The sequence below is a fragment of the Pseudorca crassidens genome, chromosome 17 (genome assembly GCF_039906515.1).
Source record: "Pseudorca crassidens isolate mPseCra1 chromosome 17, mPseCra1.hap1, whole genome shotgun sequence".
In the NCBI taxonomy this organism is placed as follows: Eukaryota; Metazoa; Chordata; class Mammalia; order Artiodactyla; family Delphinidae; genus Pseudorca; species Pseudorca crassidens.
Window position 1 is genome coordinate 36333079 of NC_090312.1, and position 11920 is coordinate 36344998.

The following is an 11920-nucleotide window of genomic DNA, read 5'->3' on the forward strand; positions in this document are numbered from 1 at the left end:
CAAAAAAACCCAAGGTCTCCAGCTCAGAAGAGAGCAAATCACTGTCATATCCTCAAACAATTGCCGCAGCAGTGACGGAGAACAAACTGTGCTGGAGTCGGGCTGCCCTTGGGTACAGGGCAACATCCAGAAAGAGACAGATCTCTTTCTGTGGGATTTCTCTCCGTACACTTCGCCACTTCGCGGAACAAGGTTCGTTGCCATGGTTACCAGCAAATCACATGATAGCCTCGCTCCCTGGAAGTGTAGGAGAACAGCCGGCTCAGACTGTGATGGAGAGAGAAGATGCTTTCCTCCCCAGCATGTTTGCTTTTCCTGAGCAAACCTACGCAGCACTTTCCCGTTCTGACCTGCCCACTTAGGGGGTAAGGGCCAGCCGCTCTTTGGGGCACCAGTTCATTGCTTTCATAATGAGAGCAGCACAAGTTTCCCTCAAGAACTTTTCCTTCTGGTTTCAGGAGCCCCTCTCCCCCACTCCAGCCCCTTCCTTCTCTGGTCCCTCTGTCCCACATGTGCGGGCGCGCGTGTGTGTGTGTGTGTGTGCGCGCACACACACACACACACACGAGTGCTGTACTGAACTCCTGAGCTGAGTGGAGGGTGGAGCACGCTGCCTACACCACTTGAATAAGCTCTTTTAAAATCCGAGGATGGCATGAGTCAGGGAATTTTGAAGCTGTGGAACCATCAGTGCACTGATGCCTCAAGGGGGTGAAGAGAGGGAGAATGGACTCACCCAGACCCTAAAGAGACCGGGCAGGGTCAGCTTCCCCCGGCCCAGCCTCAATGTCTTAGAATTGGGTCCACTCTGACCATGTCTGATGTGGTGAGGTGGGTGTGGGCCCACGGTTGTCGCCTTCCTGGGAAGAGAAAACCGTGGCCTCGGAGAAAGCTCTAGAATGACAAAGCTCTTTGCCTCTTCCCTTCCCCCTCTCCTTCCCTACAGAACCAGGCCAATTAGCTCAAGTTCTGGGCTGCAACAGCAAGGCTAGAGAGGCAGGTTTTTTCCCCTGACAATTATGGATTGCCTACTTCTTTGGGTTCAGATCATATCTCATCTTATCGATTCCGTCACATTTTCTGGTCTGCTTTCCCCATTGCAAAAGCAAAATCTGGATGATAGAAACAGACACAGAGTCAGCAGGCAGCAAAGGCAGGGCCAGGGAGGGACTCTGCCGCAGCTGGGCTAGGCGATCCAGAGGCCTCACTTCAGGGTCACTGCCTCAAAGAGCAAAGCGCATTCAGAGACAGGAGGCAAACGGCCTCACAAATGCAACTAACCCCACGGGGTGCCACAGGGCCAGGGCCAAGGAGACCAGAGGGCTCTAAAATGAAGGGGGGAAGGTATGCACCCCAGGGGTATGTGAACCTCCAGCCGGTGGGGTACAAGAAATATTAGAACTTCCATTTAGAGTTATCTCTTCTTGTTATATGTATTTTGGTACATGTATTATAACGTATAAAATTTTATCACGTAGGATCAGATTTGACTGAGATTAAGAAAGAAGAGAAGGGGCTTCCCTGGTGGCAGAGTGGTTGAGAATCCGCCTGCCAATGCAGGGGACACGGATTCGAGCCCTGGTCCGGGAAGATCCCACATGCTGCGGAGCAGCTAAGCCCGTGCGCCACAACTACTGAGCCTGCGCTCTAGAGCCTGTGAGCCACAGCTACTGAAGGCCGCACGCCTGGAGCACGCGCTCTGCAACAAGAGAAGCCACCGCAATGAGAAGCCCATGCACTACAACGCTCACCGCAACTAGAGAAAACCTGCGCGCAGCAACAAAGACCCAACACAGCCAAAAATAAATAAATAAATTTATAAAACAAAAAAAAAAAAAAGAAAGAAGAAAAAGAAGAGAAGAGAACAACAAAGGCTTAAACAAGAGAGAAGTTTATTTCTCTCTCATGCAAATGGAGTCTGGCGGTGGGGCGCCCAGAACTGGTGAAGTGTCCTTTCTGGTTCTTCCACATCCTCAACATGTGGCTTCCACTCCGTTGTCCAAGGCTGTTGCTCACGGTCAAGCCATCCTGTTCACATTCGAGGCAGCAGGAAGGAGAAAGAAGGGAAGAACTGCATGTTCCTCCCATTGAGGACACTTCCTGGAAATTGCACCTTACACTTCTGACAATTCACTGGCTAGAATTTAGTCATGTGACCACATCTAGCTGCAAAGCGTCCTGGGAAATTGTAGGATGTCATGCGCCCATTAGGAAATGCTACACTAAGGAAGCGGGGAAGGATGGACATGGGATGCCACTAGCAGTTTCTACCGTAGTAATATGTTAGTAGTAGAATAGCACATATGTATACTTACAAAGAAATAAATGTACTAGTTGGGTGCATAATCAAGATTGGGGCTTTTGGGGTGAAGTTTAAAGACCACTGCTGTGGATTATAGTACTCTAGAAGTGCATATAATTAATGGAAAGAAGGAATAGAGGTTTTTTCTTTTCTCAACCAAGTAAATTTGAAGCTCAATTGCCTTCATTCAACGACTCATGAATCAGGCAGCATCCCGTTTAGCAACTAGAAAGGCATCCCGAGGGATTTTTTTTTTTTTCTTTTTAACCGTCTGGCATACATTCATCCTTCTCCTGGTAAAACAGTATGGAGAGTTTTATGTAGGGACTCATCCTTCCCCCACCCTAAGCGATGCCGTTGTGAGGGAGCCCTAATTAGTCTTAGCTAATCAACTCCTCTCAGCCACTTGACCACTGGGATTAGTGTAGGTTACCGATTCGGCTCTTAGAAAGGAGACACTGGACAGAACGTTAAGAGCACATGAAGTTGGAAGCTGCCCAAATCCTCCTGCAACCATGATGGGAGAGCTTATGTGAGACTGCAGCCAATGTCCAGAGGAGAAGGAAGCCACGCTGAGGGAGGATGGGGTCCTGGTGATACCATTTAAGGTCCTGTGTCAAACTGCACCTGAACACAGCATGCATCGTGATAAGGAGCCATTTTGGACCAGGTAGATGAGGTCAAAGCCCTAGACCTGGCAGAGCATCTAGGTGGAAAGAGCCTGAGACGGAATGACTTCCTAGAACAGAGCCTGGCTGAATGTGTACATGAAAGAGAAGACAACTCACTTTCCATCTTGGATAAGTAACTGTCTTTTTAAGTCTTTGTTTTAGCAGCCAGCCTACAGCCTAACTAGTACACATGTGTTATTTCATTTCGTTTATTTTTAATGATCTCATTTAATTACCCAAGGTGGCAGAGCAAGGGGGCGCAGAGCAAGGATCTGAACCCAAGACTGCCTGACTCAGGATCCCACACTGTCACTCACCACTTCAGCACTCTGCTCATGCGTCCCCGGGGCTAAGTCTCTTTCCTACATGCTGAGTGGAGTCACGGCACTTTACGCTGTGCCCTCGTTGCATCTTCGCACTTAAGTGCTTTGGGGCCAGAGGCTGTATTGTACTCTTCCCCCTTGCACTGCCCGGGTCTGGATGGGGCTTGGCCCTCTGTAAATGTTGACCCAATAAATGAATAATAAATGGTCTTGCTGAGCCTCAGAATATCTAGCAGGCTATTGGAGGATCAAATGAGATCATGTTTGAGAAGATGTTTCGAAAACTACAAGCCAATATATGCACTTGGGTTATAGTCAGCTCTCTCGTTAGGAAATTCTCTATATTTAGGGCAGGAATATGGCTGTTTCCATGCTGTACTGTCTTTTGGTACTTTCCTCTGAGAAACAGTGCTCCCTGTCATGTCACTCTTAGGGTTGGAGGACACCGAGAGGCCACTCAGACGTACCTCCTGGTGCCCTCCCACCCCTACCCCTGGCAGGATTCCCTTCCGTGACATTTCCACTGAAAGGTCAGTTGGTCAGTAGCCCTTCTAACAACTGGGCACTGTGATCAAAATGTGACTGAACAGTGCAGGACAGGAGACAGGCTCCATGCTGTCCCCAGATGTACCATGAGTTCTCCTCCACAGTTCAGAGTCCTCTTTCAAGGTCAGGTTCAAAGTCACCTTCTCTGCAGAAGTCTTCCGAGTCCAGCAGGGGCACCGAGGTCCCTTTCTTTCCTGCTGTGTCATTTTGTACTTTATTCTAAACCATATCGCATCATACTTTTATTTGTGCTTTTTTATAAACCCCACTTAATCACACCTCCAAGCTACTACCTCCACCCCTCATAGGTGAGATTTTTCAAGGACAGAGACTCTATCTTACTCTTTTGATTCTTATCACCTACCTCAGTGCCTGGCATTTGTTGATAAACTTAATAAATGCTTGTTGAAAGGATGAGTGAGTAAATGCATGAGCAGAGGGGCTAAAGCTTTGTCTCTGTCATTAGACAAACTCATGTCCAAATCCCATTGATTGACTATACTCATTCATTTATGCATGTACTCATTCATTCAGTCAAATTTTTATTGAGTACTTAATATATTCCAGACACCCTGCTAGACACTAGTATTGGACAATCAGGAGGACAGAGTCGCTACCCTCACAAGTTTATATCTGAATAGTAGAGACAAAATAAAGAAGCACATCAGTAAGTAAACAAGCTATCTACAGATTCTAATATGTCCTGTGAATGAAATGAACAGGGGGCGTGTGACGGAGGACGTGAGGTTGGCAGTGGGCAACCGTAGATGATGGACAGGGGGCAGGGAAAGCCTCACTGGGAACCTTTGAGCTGAGTCCTGAAGAATGAGTCTTAAAGAACAGGAGGAAAAACAGGGGATAGCCACAACCAGAAAAAAATTGCTTCTTTCTCTAAGGCTTCGTTTCCTCATCTGTAAATTGAAATAATCATAGCACCCACTTCATGATTTTTTGTGAAGCTTAAATGCATTGAAACACTTAGCATAGTGCAGGGGACCTAGAAAGCACTCAATACATCTTAGCTCTTATTATGGGGTAATGCTATCGAAAGGAAATGAGGGTGCAGTCCAGTGGTCCTCTGTAATTGCCACTTCCTTTCCAAGTTCTAAGCCATCTGTTAAACAACACGGTTAAGAATGTGCCTGGGAGGGAATTCCTGGTGGTCTAGTGGTTAGGACTCCACGTTTCCACTGCAGGGGGCGCGGGTTCGATCCCTGGTTAGGAAACTAAGATCCCACAAGCTGCGCAGTGTGGCCAAAAAAGAAGAAAGAAAAGAATGTGCCTGGGGCACCAACCTTAATCTCTCTGACCTACGATCTCTAGAATCGCTTTAAAATAAGTGTAAATACCTTATAAGGTTGATAGAGGGAACAAATCAAATAATGTATGTAGAAGCCCTGTGCAATGGTACTTATTTCTATTGTCATATCTTCAGAGTTTCTCCATAGTTTCTGGACATCTCATGTTATAGCTGCAAGCACACCACTGAGTTTGCCAGCCAAGAACCTTCTTAAAACAAGGCCCCTGAAACTGAACATGGAACTTCAAGCAAGCTCTGGCAGAGCAGGGAGAGCACCCACAATCCCAACACGGCCTTACAACCAGGTAACAAGTTAGTAGCAGGAGCAAGAGTAGAACCCAAGTCTACTGCCCCCAGACCAACCAGATACACCCTCAGCATCCTGTGGTCCAGCAGGTGAGAAAAAGTTTGCCATGTTACTCCAGAACAAAAGGCCCCTGTGTTTTCTTCTTCTTCTTTTCTTTTCTTTCTTTTTTTTTCTTTAATTGAAGTAGAGTTGATTGACAGTATCATGTTAGTTTCAGGTGTACTTTTGAAGGAGTTGCAAGACACTTAACAAGGCTAATCTTATCTACTGGTCAGATGGGAAGATCTTGCATTTATAACAGGAGCAAAGAGAAAGATTCTAACCATCTCAGAGACAAAAGCCTTTCTGCAGTTCAAAGTCCTCTGAACCTGTGGTTTCTCTGATGTGTGTATTTGTGTACACACATACGTGTGCATGCAAGAGAGGAGAAATAGCACTGACTCCATACTTTAAGCCACTGACTCCTGCAGATAGGATTATTTTATGTATTCTTATTTTCAAGTCTGGCCTTAAATGGCAACATAAGCAGAAAGATGCCAAGGAGAGTGGTGGAACAAGGGCTTAATTACAGGGACCTTCGTACAACTAACATGCCAATAATTTGCCTAGCTGAGTGATTCAGCAGTAATCCTGCCAGGTTCCCAAAGAAAACCCATATCTGGGATGATGTAATGTCTCTCCACCCCAATACAGCCGTCTCTCTACACCCACCGTCACAAGTTTACTGTCTCCTCTGGAGAGCCACAATTCCATCTGTGGAATTTTCAGTTGCCATCTGCACGGTGACAAATTTGTGTTTTATTATTTAAATGGTATTACAATGTACAACGCTGCTAGTCTAGCCCTCATGCTTAAAATTTCAATAGAAAAATTAAGACAAAAAATCCTAGCCTCTGGTGAGTTATATATTGGCAAATCATGTCTGCAGAATGCCTCCAGTATCTCAAATTAGATATTTGATCTATGTAGCCCATGAATATTTATACTTTGAGGCAAAGTGATTGATTTAATTTATCACTGGAAAATGAGGTGACTATCTAGACTTACTACACGGTAAGCCTTGCAGAGAATATGAAGAGAAAGGGACCCTAGTCCTACCCCTGTCCGAGGTAACTTGTGCGGGGCTGGCAAATACTTTTGCTTGCCTACCTCAGATTCATTAGTCTTCCCCATATTTCTGATCAGACAGATACTCAGGGAAGGTGCTCTTATCCTCATGTAAGTTAATTTTGGTTTTCCTTGCCACACTTGGCTAAGCATATCGTTCATTTTATTTCAATTTATTTTGAAGAGAAATGGAAGGAGATCTACTAGGGGCTTGGGGGGAGTTCTGGGGAAAAAAATTTTCTGATAAAAAGAGATCCGAAGAATAAGCTCCTTTTTTTCTGCCGTTGGATGTTGTTGTGATACAAGGAACCCCTGCAGCCATCTTGCAAACATGAGGATAGGTAGCTGGAAAGATTACAGAGATGACAAAAATCTGGGTCCTTGATGTTGATAAGTTACTGATAAACTAACCTAGAGCTGTCCCTACCTCCAGACTTCTCATTATAGAAAATAATAAATCCTTTGTTATTTAAACTGTTTGGATGGAGGCTTTCTGTACATAGAAGCTGAAAACATTACAAAGTAAGGCAGTGATTTTCGAGCTTTTTGACCATAAACCAAAGTGAGAAATATGTTTACCTGTGATGCACTCTAAAATCTTCTGTTTGACTCTATTTCATTTTCTAAAATTCAAGTCATGACTCACTGAAGTGATTTCAAAACTCACTGGTGGTTCCTGACCCACATTTTGGAGAACATTAAAGTCATAGGGTACATAAGCTACTGTGATATAATGAAAAGCATAATGTGGTAAGAATCATGAAAGACAAACAAAGTGCTGTCATTGGAGAGAATGATCACTTTGAGTTTGGGGAAACAGGGAAGCTTTCATGGAAGAGCTGGACCTTGAAAAAATAGCTACATTTTCAGCAAGAGAAGGGAGTTTAAGGAATGATCAGAGGAAAGGCAAGATGGTGGGAAGTCAGATACATGCCAAAACCAGTGGTTAGACCTGGGCAGATGTTGACGTGTGTGGTTTAGAGAGTAGTGAGAAGTGAGATCTGACTTGGGTTAGGTCACGCGCAGCCTTGATGGCAGGCAGATGGGAGGCCATATGAAGGCCTTCGGGAAGGGCTGGGTGTGAGGAAGTCTAAATAGGTGGCAGTTGCAAGTTGGGTTGAGTCTGAGTCATATCAGAAGCTCAAACTGGAACTTGAGGCAAATGAGAAGGGCCTCTGCTCTAGGAGCTCAGCTTCTGCTCCATCACATCTTTCTGCCTACAGTCACCGCAAACCCATTTTACGCAGGGGCGTCCTCTATCTGTGAGCTGCTTTTTAGTGGTGACCAAAGAGTGAACTGGTCTTTCTAAAAATTCTGCCTGGCAGCCCCCAATGTAAACCAACAGTGCTGATGTGGTGTTTCTGCTCAGTGAAACCAACAGAGTAGGCAAGAGTGGCCAATCTGCAATTTCAGAAAGGCCAGCAACCCCCAACTTCTCATTGTTCCTCTTGCACCCACCTGCCTGCCTTCTGATGAGTTAACATGTTGTTAGATCCAGCCCTAAAAGGTGGGCTGAGCCTTGCTACTTGGCACCTCTAATGAAAAAAAAAAATTCAGTGGAGGAGGCTTTGGAATTGCTGGTTAAATTGGGTGTCTGTGCAATCTGTGGATTTTCGTCACCCATGTCATTCCTCCCCTACTCTCTCCCTGAAAACCAAGACCTGACCCTCATGATGGAAATTAATCAAAACTAATCTGTGACTTCTCTTTTATTATACCTGTAGACATGAGGGATTGGCAAATCAGAGTAGACTTTTACTGGGAACCCAAATACTGGAGAATAGAACCAGATTTTGATCAATCTTAAATGGGGTCAAGTTTACCCTTACCCTCGCCCCTCAAATTAGTGATAGTTTCTTAATATGTAAGACTGAACGATCAAATTTCTGGAGCACTGTTTCTGTCCTGACAGTTGATACTCTTCGTGGTTTGAGCAGAGGGCCCTACATTTCTGCCCCCCCACCCCGGCTCCATATGGAAAATTACAACCAACAGTCTGCCCTTTGGGAGCACAAAGAAAGTTAATTCCTTGGTTTAAGGTGGGGGACATTGTCGTGATGGAAGCACCAGCTAGCTACATTTGACCCCAAAGCATATGAAATCAAGCCATACGTCTGCATGGTTACAGCAGTTCTGCCTTGGTATCTTCAAGTGGTTTATTTGGGCTTTTCTTTGTAGAAAGTGAATGAGTGAAACCTTACCAGCCTAACTAACAGCAAAGGTTCTTCTCCTAAGATTTCTTTGACAATAACAGCTCAGAATCAACTCCCCTAGAAACATCTGCTGTTGATTTTCTAACCACAGCTCCTAAGGCCTCCTCAGGGTCCAAAGTCTACTGTTCTTGCAGATGTTTTAATTAGCTGGTATTTCCTTTTTACATTTTGATTTCCTTCATGGACATTTATTCAAAAACTCTTTCTAATAACTTACTTTAATAACATTTTCCCTAATTTTAAAAGTAACATAAGCCCATTTGTGTACAGAAAAGCATAAAGAAAATAGTATCACGCCTGTAAGAGGTACTTGCTGAGCTCCATCCTGTCCACTTTGATGACAGGGATGCCTGTCTCAAGCACGCGAACAGTGGCTCTCATCCTGTTGGAGCCAGCACCCTCTTTTTATAACAAGTATTTTTATAACTTCACCTTTATTACACTGAAATGGATTTTATAGATAATGTAATATGTACGCATCTTTTTTAAAAATTCAATAATCATATTACAAAGTGTTATTGACTGAATGTTTGTATCCCCCCAAAATTCGTATGTTGAAATTCTAACCTCCAAAGTGTTAGGAGGTGGAAGCCTTTGGGAGTTGCTTAGGTCCTAAGGGTGGAGCCCTCATGGATAGGATTAGTGTCCTTATAACAGAGACTGCCAGGGAGCTCTCTTTCCCTCTACACCAAGCGAAGATACAAAGAGAAAATGGCCATCCACCCTCGTAAGAATCTGATCATTCTGGCACCCTGACCTTGGATTTCCAGCCTCTAGAATTGTGAGAAATAAATTTCTCTTGTTGATAAGCCAACTGCCTGAACTGACTAAAGCACAAAGTAGAATTAAAAGGAAAATAATTTACAGTAAAAGAGCGAGTCTGTCAACTGTGCAAATGCTCAGCAGGACTACCCTAGAAGAAATGAATAACAATGTTGTAGGTGCTGGATACCCAGAATCCCTGTGAATGTGGCAGCTAGCAGTGCAGGCCCATACAGGTCTGTTGTAGTGGAGAGGCAGACTCCATGAGTGGTGCTGACATTGCTAATGTGATTTTCCAAAATGGGGAACAAACTCTTGGAAAAGTTCTAAATAAAACAAAACTCAGTGTTCCCTTGATGTGCGCAGTAATTGCTTGCCTGGAAAATGCAGTGCGTTTAAAAAATGCGTCGGTTTTACGGATAAAAAGAGTTAGGTTTAGCTCCAATATTTTGAACAGTTTCTTTACCTTCGTGAATGTTCAAAATTCATGAAGGTCACAAGAATGGGTGTTCCATGCATTGTGGGTCGTTAACCATCTCCTGTCTTTACATCTCTAGCTACTAATTCAAGGCCACGAATAGCCTTGAATCATTGAAACAATAAACAACGCCCTTCTCCACATTTGTCCAATGTCCCAGTTGAGAAGGACAGATCCAGGTGAACCCCGGTGCTCCCATACCCCGTCCTGTGATGAAACACCAGGGGAATGCTACTGACGACCTTCGGCTCAAGGTGTTTCTACCCGATAATAAGAAACACAAGGTACGTAAATGGTACCTTTCTCTGCCTGCGGTTGTTCTATGACGGTATGAGGCCTGGGGACCGCTATCATCTCGCTGTCATCCAGAGAGCCAGCCCAAGGAAGAGGCCAGTGCGGGGCGCAGGCAGAGGAGAACGGTGGGAAGAAGTGGGGTACCCGCTGACTTAAAATGAGCCACTGAATGAGCCAACCCCAGAACTGCCCCCCTTCCTTTCCTGTTGATGGGTTAAATAATTGCACAAGCCGCCGGGGTTGGGGTTTTCTGTTTTACAGACAAAAGTTTCTTCCTGATAAAAGCACTCATGTTCTCACTGGAGACCCCCTTTCGGAGCTTCCTGCAGAGAAATGGCCTCCTTTCTCGGTTCTACCTTGAGAGGAGGTGGTTAAGGAAGTGTCTAGGTTCCCGTTCCAGCTTTGCTTTTACAAGCTGTGTAAATATTGGCAAGTCCCTTCATCTTTCGACGTCTCATTTCCTCATCTGTAAAATGGGAACAATAAAAGTTCCCACAACAACAACATCCAGGGATGTTGTAATGATTAAGCTAAATGAGTTAGTATAAGGAAAACACTTGGAACAGTGCCTAGCCCATCACTCGTGCTGAGTCAGTGGTAGCTAGGATTACAGAGTCTCTTTCAGCTTTTTGGTTAGATTTCTTTTGACCGCAAATAACAGAAATGCCATTCAAACTAAATTAAGCAAGACAAGGAACGTCACTGGCGGCTGAGGGCACCGAGGTGGGTTACGAGATCGGAAAGAGCTGCCGGGATCAAGGCCTTGGGGATCGGATGCGGTCCTTCTAGACAAAGAGTTCCTATCCTTGACCGCCTGTAAGAATCATCCACGGGGCTTTTCAGAGTCCCGAGGCCCAGGCTGCGTCCCTGACCAATCAAATAAAAATTCCAGTCTTTAAGGCTCCCCAGGCAAGTCCAACGTGCAGCCCCAGCTGAGAACTCCTGCCTAGATCTCAGTTCATCGGCCTCTGGTCTTTGCTGTTCTCTGTTTGTTTCATTCTATAGAAATCCATTCCATGGCTTCCATGTCTGTCCTCCCATAAACATCTCAAAAGAAAAAAAAATATTTTAAATAACAAAGTTCTTTCTCCCCGCATCCACATAGCAATGGATCTGTCCTGCTTGGGTCTCCTTATCCTTTTTATTCCGATCACTGTTGCTAAGGGCTGGGGTACAAACCCACCCCTGTGTTCAGGAATCTTGATTGACAACTTACCAGAAACACTTGGCCTGGAGACAGAGGAAGTGCCTCAAAGATCTAAAAGGACTGAGCAGGAAAAGTCTGTACACATCATCTAATTAAATAAGACTAGTTACACTTCATCTTTTTTCTTTTTTTTTCTTGGTGTAATTTATGGTCAGCGTGATTTGCTTCAGCCATTTTTTCGTAACCAATAAGATTTAGGCTTGATGGGGTCTTGTCTCGAAGTCTTTAAACCACTGCAAGCGAGGAGATTATTGCTTGGCTGGGAGGATGCCCGGTCTGTCCCTTGGTCTGTCTCCCAGCTGCCTGAATGGATTTGCAGTTCTTCATTCCCTGGAGCCGCTTATTCACTGATTCCTTGTCACACCCACAGATGACTGATCTCGTAAGTTTCCCTTTTGATTTCACTCTGG

General features: G+C 44.9%; 1 long non-coding RNA gene across 1 annotated transcript; it reads left to right on the forward strand.

Moving 5' to 3' along the window:
* Window positions 1-201: 201 nt before the first annotated feature.
* On the forward strand, window positions 202-9883 carry LOC137210021 (uncharacterized). The gene is made up of 2 exons (XR_010936238.1): window positions 202-365; window positions 1479-9883. It is a non-coding gene; the product is annotated as an uncharacterized lncRNA (long non-coding RNA).
* The last annotated feature ends 2037 nt before the right edge of the window (window positions 9884-11920 follow it).